The sequence below is a fragment of the Ranitomeya imitator genome, chromosome 9, assembly GCF_032444005.1.
Source record: "Ranitomeya imitator isolate aRanImi1 chromosome 9, aRanImi1.pri, whole genome shotgun sequence".
Taxonomy (NCBI): Eukaryota; Metazoa; Chordata; class Amphibia; order Anura; family Dendrobatidae; genus Ranitomeya; species Ranitomeya imitator.
The window spans coordinates 150,535,471-150,550,834 of NC_091290.1; the positions used below are offsets into that span (position 1 = coordinate 150,535,471).

Sequence of the window (15,364 nt, forward strand, 5' to 3'; positions counted from 1 at the left end):
AATGAGCCCCATATATTGCTCTATACAGAATAATGAGCCCCATATATTGTTATATACAGAATAATGAGCCCCATATATTGCTCTATACAGAATAATGAGCCCCATATATTGCTCCATATAGAATAATGAGCCCCATATATTTCTCCATACAGAATAATGAGCCCCATATATTGCCCCATACAGAATAATGAGCCCCATATATTGCTCCATATAGAATAATGAGCCTCATATATTGCTCCATACAGAATAATGGACCCCATATATTGCTCTATACAGAATAATGAGCCCCATATATTGCTCTATACAGAATAATGAGCCCCATATATTGCTCTATACAGAATAATGAGCCCCATATATTGCTCCATACAGCATAATAAGCCCCATATATTGCTCCATACAGAATAATAAGCCCCATATATTTTTCCATACAGAATAATGCCCCCCATATATTACTCCATACAGAATAATGAGCCCCATATATTGCTCCATACAGCATAATAAGCCCCATATATTGCTCCATACAGAATAATAAGCCCCATATATTTTTCCATACAGAATAATGCCCCCCATATATTACTCCATACAGAATAATGAGCTCCATATATTGCTCCATACAGAATAATAAGCCCCATATAATGTTCCGTACAGTATATGATGGGCCCTGTTGTGAATTCTGCTCTTGGGCTCCCTCCGGTGGTTGTTGATGGTAATGCAGTTATTCCTGAGCAGCAGTCTTGGACAGGTGTTTCTGCTAATTGCAATTCGGACTGGGGTATTTAGCTGTGCAGGACTCATTAGTCCTTGCCAGTAGTCAATGTTCCTTTCGAAGTGTTGGTCCTCTGCCTGGCCCCTCCTGCTTGCTGCCAATTCAGCTAAGAGAAGTGTTTTCTTCATTTTTTTAGACACACTGCTGTGTGTTTATTTTCTGTGCTTATCTTGTTTCTATTTTGTTCCTGCTAGACTGTGCCTGTTGTTTTTCTCAGTCTAGTTGGTCTCGCTGGAGTCGCAGCTATACTCTCCACATCTTTAGTTAGGTGGTGGAGTTTTTGTATTTTTCTGCTGTGGATATTTTGTAGTGTTTTATGCTGACCGCATAGTATCCTGTACTATCCTTTCCTATCTAGGTAGAAGTGGCCTCCTTTGCTTATACCTGTTTTCTGTCTGCGTGTGTCTTTTCCTCTCCTACTCACAGTCATTATTTGTGGGGGGCTACCTATCCTTTGGGGGTCTACTCTGAGGCAAGAGAGTTTTCCTATTTCCATCTTTAGGGATATTTAGTCCTTAGGCTGTGTCGAGGTGTCTAGGTCTGGTTAGGCACACCCCACGGCTACTACTAGCTGCGGTGATAGGATCAGGGGTTGCGGTCAGTAAAGTTACCACTGCTCCAGCGAAGGTCATTTCATGCTGCTCCAAGGCCACTTGATCATAACAGGGCCCCATATATTGCTCCATACAGTATAAATCAGAGACCGTTTTGGTCAACAACCCCCAGAGCCCTTCCTCCCATCTGCCCAGCCCTCCACCTCCAAAACCAACTTCTCCATCATTACAGAAGATCGACTCTCCAGTCTACTCTGAGGGCCCCGGCACTTGCCCAGGTGTGTCGGGTGCTGACGCCGGCCCTGATAGGTTACCACACTTCTCGGCAGCACATATTTACATAGGATGACCTGGCTTCAGACATGTAATTGATGGTTCAGTGAGCATAGGCTAACATAGTTCTCGGCAGCACATGCTGACATAGGATGATGAGCTGCAGACAACAATGATCTTATGGGCAAACCAAAAAGATCATCCCCCTTCGTTTGTATATATATATATATATATATATATATATATATATATACAGGTCCTTCTCAAAAAATTAGCATATAGTGTTAAATTTCATTATTTACCATAATGTAATGATTACAATTAAACTTTCATATATTATAGATTCATTATCCACCAAAACTGAAATTTGTCAGGTCTTTTATTGTTTTAATACTGATGATTTTGGCATACAACTCCTGATAACCCAAAAAACCTGTCTCAATAAATTAGCATATTTCACCCATCCAATCAAATAAAAGTGTTTTTTAATAACAAACAAAAAAACCATCAAATAATAATGTTCAGTTATGCACTCAATACTTGGTCGGGAATCCTTTGGCAGAAATGACTGCTTCAATGCGGCGTGGCATGGAGGCAATCAGCCTGTGACACTGCTGAGATGTTATGGAGGCCCAGGATGCTTCAATAGCGGCCTTAAGCTCATCCAGAGTGTTGGGTCTTGCGTCTCTCAACTTTCTCTTCACAATATCCCACAGATTCTCTATGGGGTTCAGGTCAGGAGAGTTGGCAGGCCAATTGAGCACAGTAATACCATGGTCAGTAAACCATTTACCAGTGGTTTTGGCACTGTGAGCAGGTGCCAGGTCGTGCTGAAAAATGAAATCTTCATCTCCATAAAGCATTTCAGCCGATGGAAGCATGAAGTGCTCCAAAATCTCCTGATAGCTAGCTGCATTGACCCTGCCCTTGATGAAACACAGTGGACCAACACCAGCAGCTGACATGGCACCCCACACCATCACTGACTGTGGGTACTTGACACTGGACTTCAGGCATTTTGGCATTTCCTTCTCCCCAGTCTTCCTCCAGACTCTGGCACCTTGATTTCCGAATGACATGCAAAATTTGCTTTCATCAGAAAAAAGTACTTGGGACCACTTAGCAACAGTCCAGTGCTGCTTCTCTGTAGCCCAGGTCAGGCGCCTCTGCCGCTGTTTATGGTTCAAAAGTGGCTTTACCTGGGGAATGCGGCACCTGTAGCCCATTTCCTGCACACGCCTGTGCACGGTGGCTCTGGATGTTTCCACACCAGACTCAGTCCACTGCTTCCTCAGGTTCCCCAAGGTCTGGAATCGGTCCTTCTCCACAATCTTCCTCAGGGTCCGGTCTCCTCTTCTCGTTGTACAGCGTTTTCTGCCACATTGTTTCCTTCCAACAGACTTACCATTGAGGTGCCTTGATACAGCACTCTGGGAACAGCCTATTTGTTGAGAAATTTCTTTCTGGGTCTTACACTCTTGCTTGAGGGTGTCAATGATGGCCTTCTTGACATCTGTCAGGTCGCTAGTCTTACCCATGATGGGGGTTTTGAGTAATGAACCGGGCAGCGAGTTTATAAAAGCCTCAGGTATCTTTTGCATGTGTTTAGAGTTAATTAGTTGATTCAGAAGATTAGGGTAATAGGTCGTTTAGAGAACCTTTTCTTGATATGCTAATTTATTGAGACAGGTTTTTTGGGTTATCAGGAGTTGTATGCCAAAATCATCAGTATTAAAACAATAAAAGACCTGACAAATTTCAGTTGGTGGATAATGAATCTATAATATATGAAAGTTTAATTGTAATCGTTACATTATGGTAAATAATGAAATTTAACACTATATGCTAATTTTTTGAGAAGGACCTGTATATATATATATATATATATATATATATATATATATATATAGTGGCCCGATTCTAACGCATCGGGTATTCTAAAATATGCATCTCCACGTAGTATATTGCCCAGCCCACGTAGTATATTGTCCAGTCATGTAGTATATTGCCCAGCCACGTAGTATATTGCCCAGCCACGTAGTATATTGCCCAGTCACGTAGTATATTGCCCAGACACGTAGTATATTGCCCAGTCATGTAGTATATTGCCGAGTCACGTAGGATATTGCCCAGTCACGTAGTATATTGCCCAGTCACGTAGTATATTGCCCAGACACGTAGTATATTGCCCAGTCACGTAGTATATTGCCCAGTCACGTAGTATATTGCCCAGCCACGTAGTATATTGCCCAGTCACGTAGTATATTGCCCAGTCACGTAGGATATTGCCCAGTCACGTAGGATATTGCCCAGTCACGTAGTATATTGCCCAGTGACGTAGTATATTGCCCAGCCACGTAGTATATTGCCCAGCCACGTAGTATATTGCCCAGCCACGTAGTATATTGCCCAGCCACGTAGTATATTGCCCAGTCACGTAGTATATTGCCCAGCCACGTAGTATATTGCCCAGTCACGTAGTATATTGCCCAGCCACGTAGTATATTGCCCAGCCACGTAGTATATTGCCCAGCCACGTAGTATATTGCCCAGCCACGTAGTATATTGCCCAGTCACGTAGTACATTGCCCAGTCACGTAGTATATTGCCCAGCCACGTAGTATACAGCACAAGCACATAGTATACAGCACAGAGCCACGTAGTATACAGCAGCCACGTAGTACTGTATATTGCCCAGCTATGTAGTATATTGCCCAGCCATGTATGTAACAGGTTAAAAAATAAAAAATAAACATATACTCACCTTCAGAAGGCCCCTTGTAGTCCTGGCGCCTGTGTGCGGTGCACGCGGCAGCTTCCGGTCCCAGGGTTGGTATACGCGCAGGACCTGTGAAGACGTCGCGGTCACATGACTGTGACGTCATGGCAGGTCCTTCTTGCATAGCATCCTTAGCAACGGAACCTGCCACTTGCACTGCCGAGGACAGCACCACGTCGGAGGGTGAGAATAACCTTTTTTTTATTATTATTAATATTATTATTATTTGTAACATTAGATCTTTTTACTATTGATGCTGCATACGCATCACCAACAGTAAAAAGTCGGTCACACAGGGTTAATAGCTGCATAACTGGAGTGCGTTACACCGCGCTCCGGTAATGCTGGCATTATCCCTGTGTGAGCGCTGACTGGAGGGGAGTATGGAGCGGGCACTGACTGCGGGGAGGAAAGAGCGGCCATATTGCCGCCGGACTGTGGGCGTCACTGATTGGTCGTGGCAATGGTCGTGGGCGTTTTGCCAAGACCAATCAGTGACTTGGATTCCATGACAGACAGAGGCCGCGACCAATGAATATCCGTGACAGACAGACAGACGGAAGTGACCCTTAGAAAATTATATATATATATATATATACACACACACACACACACATATAAACACTACAGACCAAAAGTTTGGACACACCTCATTTAAAGATTTTTCTGTATTTTCATGACTGTGAAAATTGTACATTCACACTGAAGGCATCAAAACTATGAATTAACACATGTGGAATTATATACTTAACAAAAAAGTGTGAAACAACTGAAAATATGTCTTATATTCTAGGTTCTTCAAAGTAGCCACCTTTTGCTTTGATGACTGCTTTGCACACTCTTGGCATTTTCTTGATGACCTTCAAGAGGTAGTGACCAGGAATGGTTTTCACTTCACTGGTGTGCCCCATCAGGTTTAATAAGTGGGATTTCTTGCCTTATAAATGGGGTTGGGACCATCAGTTGTGTTGTGAAGAAGTCTGGTGGATACACAGCTGATAGTCCTACTGAATAGACTGTTAGAATTTGTATTATGGCAAGAAAAAAAGCAGCTAAGTAAAGAAAAACGAGTGGCCATCATTACTTTAAGAAATGAAGGTCAGTCAGTCCAAAAAATTGAAGGCATACTGAACCAGCATGGCTACCACAGCATCTTGTAGCGGCATGCTATTCCATCTGGTTTGCGTTTAGTTGGACCATCATTTATTTTTCAACAGGACAATGACCCCAAACTCACCTCCAGGCTGTGTAAGGGCTATCTGACCAAGAAGGAGAGTGATGGGGGCTACGCCAGATGACCCGGCCTCCACAGTCACCAGACCTGAACCCAATCGAGATGGTTTGGGGTGAGCTGGACCGCAGAGTGAAGGCAAAAGGGCCAACAAGTGCTAAGCATCTCTGGGAACTCCTTCAAGATTGTTGGAAAACCATTCCCGGTGACTACCGCTTGAAGCTCATCAAGAGAATGCCAAGAGTGTGCAAAGCAGTCATCAAAGCAAAAGGTGTCTACTTTTAAGAACCTAGAATATAAGACATTACAAAAAAGTGTGAAACAACTGAAATTAAGTATATACAGTGCCTACAAGTAGTATTCAACCCCCTGCAGATTTAGCAGGTTTACACATTTGGAATTAACTTGGCATTGTGACATTTGGACTGTAGATCAGCCTGGAAGTGTGAAATGCACTGCAGCAAAAAAGAATGTTATTTCTTTCTTTTTTTTTAAATTGTGAAAAGTCTTTTCAGAGGGTCATTTATTATTCAACCCCTCAACCCACCAGAATTCTGTTTGGTTCCCCTAAAGTATTAAGAAGTAGTTCAGGCACAAAGAACAATGAGCTTCACATGTTTGGATTAATTATCTCTTTTTCCAGCCTTTTCTGACTATTTAAGACCCTCCCCAAACTTGTGAACAGCACTCATACATGGTCAACATGGGAAAGACAAAGGAGCATTCCAAGGCCATCAGAGACAAGATCGTGGAGGGTCACAAGGCTGGCAAGGGGTACAAAACCCTTTCCAAAAAGTTGGGCCTACCTGTTTCCACTGTTGGGAGCATCATCCGGAAGTGGAAGGCTTATGGAACTACTGTTAGCCTTCCACGGCCTGGACAGCCTTTGAAAGTTTCCTCCCGTGCCGAGGCCAGGCTTGTCCGAAGAGTCAAGGCTAACCCAAGGACTACAAGGAAGGAGCTCCGGGAAGATCTCATGGCAGTGGGGACATTGGTTTCAGTCAATACCATAAGTAACGTACTCCACCGCAATGGTCTCCGTTCCAGACGAGCCCGTAAGATACCTTTACTTTCAAAGCGTCATGTCAAGGCTCGTCTACAGTTTGCTCATGATCACTTGGAGGACTCTGAGACTGACTGCTTCAAGGTTCTCTGGTCTGATGACACCAAGATCGAGATCTTTGGTGCCAACCACACACGTGACGTTTGGAGACTGGATGGCACTGCATACGACCCCAAGAATACCATCCCTACAGTCAAGCATGGTGGTGGCAGCATCATGCTGTGGGGCTGTTTCTCAGCCAAGGGGCCTGGCCATCTGGTCCGCATCCATGGGAAGATGGATAGCACGGCCTACCTGGAGATTTTGGCCAAGAACCTCCGCTCCTCCATCAAGGATCTTAAGATGGATCATCATTTCATCTTCCAACAAGACAACGACCCAAAGCACACAGCCAAGAAAACCAAGGCCTGGTTCAAGAGGCAAAAAATCAAGGTGTTGCAGCGGCCTAGTCAGTCTCCTGACCTTAACCCAATTGAAAACTTGTGGAAGGAGCTCAAGATTAAAGTCCACATGAGACACCCAAAGAACCTAGATAACTTGGAGAAGATCTGCATGGAGGAGTGGGCCAAGATAACTCCAGAGACCTGTGCCGGCCTGATCAGGTCTTATAAAAGACGATTATTAGCAGCTGTAATTGCAAACAAAGGTTATTCCACAAAATATTAAACCTAGGGGTTGAATAATAATTGACCCACACTTTTATGTTTAACATTTATAAAAATTTAACTGAGCAACAAAACTTTTTGGTTTGTAAGATTTATGCATCTGTTAATAAATCCTGCTCTTGTTTGAAGTTTGAAGGCTCTAACTTATTTGCATCTTATTAAACCTGCTAAATCTGCAGGGGGTTGAATACTACTTGTAGGCATTGTAATTCCACATGTTAATATTCATAGTTTTGATGCCTTCAGTGTGAATGTACAATTTTCATAGTCATGAAAACACAAAAAATCTTTAAATGAGAAGATGTGTCCAAACATTTGGCCTGTACTGTATATACACACACACATACACAGGATATATTCATGTGTTGTGATTTTGCAGCAGATTGTGCAGACAGGAGTTCATCCTAAAAGAACACAATGAAATGTCACGGATGAGGATGCATGGATATATTTTCTCCATGACATGTCACAGTCTCCTCAGAAGCCCCTGGGAAAACATAATAAAAGCTCGCTTCACCAGATTCACAACAATTTGCCAATTTAATAGGTTTAAACAATTTTGTGCCTCTTTCTATAACTCCCTCATTGTGCGCTGATTTGTTTTACACCAGATGTGTCAGTAAGAGGATTCCTCATATGTCAGTTTAGGAATGTGATACGTGGTGGTGTGAAGGGGCGCACATCCCCCTCTCGGCAGCGGTGAAGGGCCACTGACCCTCCTCCTGGCGGAGGTGATGGGGCGCTCACACTCCTGGCAGCAGTGAAGGTGCACTCACCCTCCTCCCAGCAGCGATGAAGGGGCACACACCCTCCTCCTAGCGGAAGTTAAGGGGCGCTCACACTCTTGGCGATGGTGAAGGGGCGCTGACCCTTCTCCCAGCAGCGGCGAAGGGGCGCACACCCTCCTCCTGGTGGTGGTAAAGGGGCACACACCCTCCTCCTGGCAGCGGCGAAGGGGTGCACACCCTCATGGCGACTGTGACGGGGCGCTGACCCTCCTCCTGACGGTGGTGAAGGGGCATGCACCCTCCTCCAGGCGGAAGTTAAGGGGCGCTCACCCTCCTGGCGGCGGTGAAGGGGAGCTGACTCTCCTCCCAGCAGCGGTGAAAGGGCACACACCCTCCTCCTTGTGGCGGTGAAGGGGCACACACCCTCCTCCTGGCAGCAGCGAAGGGGCGCACACCCTCCTCCTGGCAGCGGTGAAGGGGTGCAGACCCTCAAGGCGACTGTGAAGGGACGCTGACACTCCTCCTGACAACGGTGAAGGGGCACGCACCCTCCTCCCAGAGGTGTAGGGGCACACACCCTGCTCCTGGTGGCGGTGAAGGGGCACGCACCCTCCTCCTGGTGGCGGTGAAGGGGCACACACCCTCCTCCCAGCGGTGAAGGGGTACACACCCTCCTCCTGCTGGCGGTGAAGGGGCACGCACCCTCCTCCCAGCGGTGTAGGGGTGCACACCCTCCTCCTGGTGGCAGTGAAGGGGCACGCACCCTCCTCCCAGCGGTGAAGGGGTGTACACCTTCCTCTCTCCATCCATTATCGGGCATGTTACATCCTCAGCCACTACATTCCTGGCTCGGCAGGATCTGCTCATGGCCTATTCATGTGGAAGGTCCTTCCAGCTCATTGCACAGAGCGCCAGTGATATTACCCTGTGGCGGAGCGGTCGTGGAGCCGGACACCCCATGTACCGCCATCACACCACATACATTGCCTCCTTCTACGTCTTCTGCGGGAATTGCAGCACATTTTGAACACATTATAGCTCTGGCTGTAAATTCTAGGGGTGACCTGAAATCTCCCCGCACTGTGCAGGAGGAAGGGCAGTCTTCCTCTTACATAAGCCCCAGTCTGGGGGAGGGGATCACATATCCAGGTGTTATCTTCTCGGTTATACAAGCCAATATGGATCATTGGATCATGTGTCAGCGGCGACGTCAGTGCTCTGCAAGCAACAGGCGGGATACAAGACTATGTATGATTCAATCTATAGGAAGTAAATACTGGCGGGCTGCTATGTGGCCCCTGATAACATGGGGCCGATACAAGTCAGCCGCAGCACAGTCCATAGTGGGAATGAGTGCAAGATCCCAACAGATCCTGCATAAATGTGGGGGATGGGACGGAAAAAAGGCGACCGGGCATCCCCGAGGCACAAGATGGCTTATGTCTTTGCTTTGTCTGGTCTTAGTCGGTTTTATCCTGTAAATCTTCCCACTGCACTTTGTGTTCTAGGATCTCTGCTTACCCCAAATCACTGCTGTACAGTCCTTCTACTGATACACGGGAACAACGTCATCAGCTGCGAACAACGTGGACAATGGTTTCATTCACTCCCAGAAAATAGTCATCTAGAAAATCAAAGGGAAACAAACAGTCCATTAGAATGTTGTAGTATTTCTAATTGGACCCTGATTAAAGCTGTGAAAAGTGATTACATATCCACAGACATCGGAGGATAATATTCACGTCAGGGACAGGTGAGGGATATGGTTGTTTATTATGTTTTCTCTTTTACAGGGGACATGGGCTTCAGTGGATTTGGCGTAAAGATGAGTATAACTTTGTTTTTTTTTTATTTTTAGTTAAAATAAAGGTGTCACTGTCTTTATTTAAAGAACTTTATTATGGGTGCTTTTTTTTTATTTATAATATGACTTTGGTGTTAGTATGGGGGCATCTTACAGACTCCTCTCCATTACTCACCCCTGGGCTTGATGTCAGCTGCCAATACAAAGGTGACATCAACCCCAACACTATTACCGCATTTACCACCACACCAGGGCAACAGGGAAGAGTGAGAATAAGCGACAGAATTTGCACATCTTATGGATGCGCCATTTCTGGGGCAGCTGAGAGCTGATGTTTTTAGGCTGGGACTGGGCAAGTATCCATGGCCCCTTCCTAGCCTATTAATATAAGCCCGCAGCTTTCTGCCTAGATTTTTCTGGTTATTAAGTACAGGGGGACCGTACGTCATTTTTTTAGGGGGTCCCCTCTTTTAATAACCAGTAAAGACTAAGTATACAGCTTGGGGCTGATATTAATTGCTTGAGATACTCCATGTTTATTATCCCCTTCCCAGGCTATAAACATCTGCCCCAGCTGTCCACTTTCCCTCAGCTGGTTATTAAAACTTCGGTGAAGCCCACGCTATTTTTTTCTGTAATTTATGAAGTAAATACATGTACAGTAAGCTACACAAGCACTGTGCAAATTATATATGTCACTCACATATTTGTAGCTATCTATTGAAGAATATTTACTTTGAAATCTATCTTTAAATGAGGTAGAGAATTACTCTATGTAAAAGCAAATGTTAAAATTGAATTGCAATCGGATTGTATAAGGATGCTATGTGAGAATTGTAATCGCATGACGCTCGTCCTACTTTTCTGGATCAACATTGGATCTAAGACTCCAGTCTTAGAGTTAAAGGGAACCTGTCACCCCCAAAATCGCGGGTGAGGTAAGCCCACCAGCATCCGGGGCTTATCTACTGCATTCTGGAATGCTGTAGATAAGCCCCCGATGTATCCTAAAAGACGTTAGATTATACTCACCCAGGGGCGGTCCCGCTGTTGGTCCGGGTCCGGCGCCTCCCATCTTCATCAGAAGACGTCCTCTTCTGGTCTTCACGCTGCGGCTCCAGTGCAGGTGTACTTTGTTTGCCCTGTTGAGGGCAGAGCAAAGTACTGCAGTGTGCAGGTGCTGGAAAAGGTCAGAGAGGCCCGGGGTTAAAGAAAAGGGACAAAGACAGTGTCCTGTAAGGAAGGAAGATATGGCTCAGCATGCAGAAGCAGATGTATGGTCTGACCAGCGAGCAGAGCAGCATGAAGTGGGTGTCCCTGAAGTGAGAGGAGACCGAGTCAATAGATAGAGTGATCCAGTGTATAGATGAGAAAAAGTGACAGAACGAGGAGACGAGATCTGGGGCAGGAAAACTAGCGGGACGGTGCAGAATTTGCAAGCCAAAGAAAATATGTGACGAAAGTGGAGCAGAAATGCGGGAATAAGAGAGCGCCCCAGGTGGTAGTGGAAGGAAGGCTGGCTTGCTCCTGCTATCCACTGTACATTCCCCTCCCCTCGCTATGGCTCAGTACATTTTGAAGTGGTGGTCTTCCTCACTGAACTCTAGAACATCCGGTCCTCGTCAGCCGAAATCACCGGCACCATGCGGCTTGCAAGCACCCCCATAGTTAAAATCCACACACCCAGCCAGGACCTCCACTTTCGTCCATGGCTGTCGCCCCGGCGCCGCGTTACAGGTATTTGCTCATTTTGCCGTTATCCTAGGTTATGGCTGCGCCCTGGGTATACTGCAGAACAGACCTCCTTCAAAATATGAATCCTGCGCAGTAAATGTTGGGACGCTGCGTTCTCACGGACAGGTAATTAAAGCGTGATAATTACAGCGGAGACGCTAATGGCTCCCAGGACCCCTCTGACCGCTAACCAGAAGAACTGCTCTGTTTATTAAAATGTGAGCTGAGCACAGAGAGGAAGGAAACTGTGGAGGGTTAATCATCTGCTGTGCGTCACCCCATTATAGGATTGGGCACGCCTGAGATTTTATACGTCTGCTCTTTTCTCTTTCAGGATTGCAGAATAACGACTCAGAAAAGACGATGATGCAACAACAGCGCAGAGATTACACCAGACAGAATCGGAGCGCCGCTCCAGGCGCTAGCAGGCAGGAGTGTGACGATGGCCTGGAATCTGCTGCCCCCTGTAGGATGTTACAGGAACTGCACACAACATCTGTATAAAGGAATGGGCCCGATTCACATGTAGCAACAGATAGCACAAGGCTCAGACTGACTTCTCTCATCTACAGGGGCTTCTCACAAAATTAGAAAATCATCAAAAAGTTAATTTATTTCCGTTCTTCAATACAAAAAGTGAATCTCCTATATTATATAGAGTCATTACAGACAGAGTGATTTATTTCACATGTTTATTTCTGTTAATGTTGATGATTATGGCTTACAGCCAATGAAAACCCACCTGTTACATTGATAACAACGGGCAGCGCACGGACTGCACATGGATGGCATCCGACTGCTGTCAGTGATTTCCATGGATCCATAGACTTCGGTATGGGAAATTTTGATTAATGACCATCACTAAGAAATCAAGAGGTCACAAGTGACCCTGCGCCAGATGGACCAGGGTGCAGGTTTCCCTATTTGCCCCCAAAACACTACAGCCGATCTGCTCACTTTTGGGCTATTTGCGGTACTAAAGGGACCATTTCTGGCATTGCAACAATCATCGTGATACAAAGTATCCAACACCTCAGCTTTATACTGGATCCTGCGAGGGCTCCCCCTGACAGGACACCCCAATCTGCAGCTCCCCCTGACAGGACACCCCAATCTGCAGCTCCCCCTGACAGGACACCCCAATCTGCAGCTCCCCCTGACAGGACACCCCAATCTGCAGCTCCCCCTGACAGGACACCCCAATCTGCCGCTCCCCCTGACAGGACACCCCAATCTGCCACTCCCATGACAGGATACCCCAATATGCAGCTCCCCATGACAGGACACCCCAATCTGCAGCTCCCCCTGACAGGACACCCCAATCTGCAGCTCCCCCTGACAGGACACCCCAATCTGCCGCTCCCCCTGACAGGACACCCCAATCTGCCACTCCCATGACAGGATACCCCAATATGCAGCTCCCCATGACAGGACACCCCAATCTGCCGCTCCCCCTGTCAGGACACCCCAATCTGCAGCTCCCCCTGACAGGACACCCCAATCTGCAGCTCCCCCTGACAGGACACCCCAATCTGCAGCTCCCCCTGACAGGACACCCCAATCTGCAGCTCCCCCTGACAGGACACCCCAATCTGCAGCTCCCCCTGACAGGACAACCCAATATGCAGCTCCCCATGACAGGACACCCCAATCTGCAGCTCCCCCTGACAGAACACCCCAATCTGCCGCTCCCCCTGTCAGGACACCCCAATCTTCCGCTCCCCACGACAGGACACCCCAATCTGCCGCTCCCCATGACAGGACACCCAAATCTGCAGCTCCTCCTAACAGGGCACCCCAATCTGCCGCTCCCCATGACAGGACACCCAAATCTGCCGCTCCCCCTGACAGGACACCCCAATCTGCAGCTCCCCCTGACAGGACACCCCAATCTGCCGCTCCCCCTGTCAGGACACCCCAATCTTCTGCTCCCCACGACAGGACACCCCAATCTGCCGCTCCCCATGACAGGACACCCAAATCTGCAGCTCCTCCTAACAGGGCACCCCAATCTGCCGCTCCCCATGACAGGACACCCAAATCTGCAGCTCCCCCTGACAGGACACCCCAATCTGCCGCTCCCCATGACAGGACACCCAAATCTGCCGCTCCCCATGACAGGACACCCAAATCTGCCGCTCCCCCTGACAGGACACCCCAATCTGCCGCTCCCCCATGACAGGACACCCAAATCTGCCGCTCCCCCTGACAGGACACCCAAATCTGCCGCTCTCCCTGACAGGACACCCCAATCTGCCGCTCCCCCATGACAGGACACCCCAATCTGCAGCTCCCCCTGACAGAACACCCCAATCTGCCGCTCCCCCAGACAGGACACCCCAATCTGCCGCTCCCCATGATAGGACACCCCAAATCTGCCGCTCTCCCTGACAGGACACCCCAATCTGCAGCTCCCCCTGACAGAACACCCCAATCTGCCGCTCCCCATGACAGGACTCCCCAATCTGCCGCTCCCCCATGACAGGACACCCCAAATCTGCCGCTCTCCCTGACAGGACACCCCAATCTGCAGCTCCCCCTGACAGAACACCCCAATCTGCCGCTCCCCCTGACAGGACACTCCAATCTGCAGCTCCCCCTGACAGGACACCCCAATCTGCAGCTCCCCCTGACAGGACACCCCAATCTGCAGCTCCCCCTGACAGGACACCCCAATCTGCAGCTCCCCCTGACAGGACACCCCAATCTGCAGCTCCCCCTGACAGGACACCCCAATCTCCACTCCCCCATGACAGGAAACCCCAATATAGAGCAAGAACAACAAACAGCGTCCGTCCCCAGAGCTCAGGCGTGAAATCTGCAGACAGGGAAGAAGTAACAATCTCTGCTGGTCCCAGGGTGAACATCACTGCGGTCTGGGGGCTAAAAAAGCCAAACTGAGGGGTCGGGAAGCGACGGATCAGACAATGTCACATCGGAGAATACGGAGCCCAACACTAAAAGAAAAGTCACACCCCAAATATATACAAGAACCGCAGACAGGCGATGAGAGGGTCAACCTGAGACCCCAACACCAGCTCTCTACAGCAGGGGCAAAACTACAACTTCCAGCATGCCCTGACAACTGCAGATGGAGATCTGTGACAGAGAATATTGCACTACAATGTCAATACACAGAAAATCCTCATTACTAAACTGCTGCGCCCCCTGGTGGATGAATATACAAATAGTCGGGGATGGTGCTGTATACTTCTATGGCTGTATATACACAGGTGCCGTATACTTCTATGGCTGTATATACACAGGTGCCGTATACCTCTATGGCTGTATATACACAGGTGCCGTATACCTCTATGGCTGTATATACACAGGTGCCGTATACCTCTATGGCTGTATATACACAGGTGCCGTATACCTCTATGGCTGTATATACACAGGTGCCGTATACCTCTATGGCTGTATATACACAGGTGCCGTATACCTCTATGGCTGTATATACACAGGTGCCGTATACCTCTATGGCTGTATATACACAGGTGCCGTATACCTCTATGGCTGTATATACACAGGTGCCGTATACCTCTATGGCTGTATATACACAGGTGCCGTATACCTCTATGGCTGTATATACACAGGTGCCGTATACCTCTATGGCTGTATATACACAGGTGCCGTACACCTCTATGGCTGTATATACACAGGTGCAGTACACCTCTATGGCTGTATATACACAGGTGCCGTATACCTCTATGGCTGTATATACACAGGTGCCGTATACCTCTATGGCTGTATATACACAGGTGCCG

At 47.6% G+C, this 15,364-nt stretch overlaps 1 long non-coding RNA gene across 1 annotated transcript in view; it reads right to left on the minus strand.

Annotated features, from left to right (window-relative positions):
- The window catches only part of LOC138649821 (uncharacterized), a 33,302-nt gene that overhangs the window by 15,078 nt on the left and 2,860 nt on the right, over positions 1–15,364 (minus strand). Inside the window, exon 2 of the long non-coding RNA XR_011315368.1 lies at positions 9,581–9,683. This is a non-coding gene — a long non-coding RNA (uncharacterized lncRNA). The remainder of the gene's footprint in view (positions 1–9,580; positions 9,684–15,364) is intronic.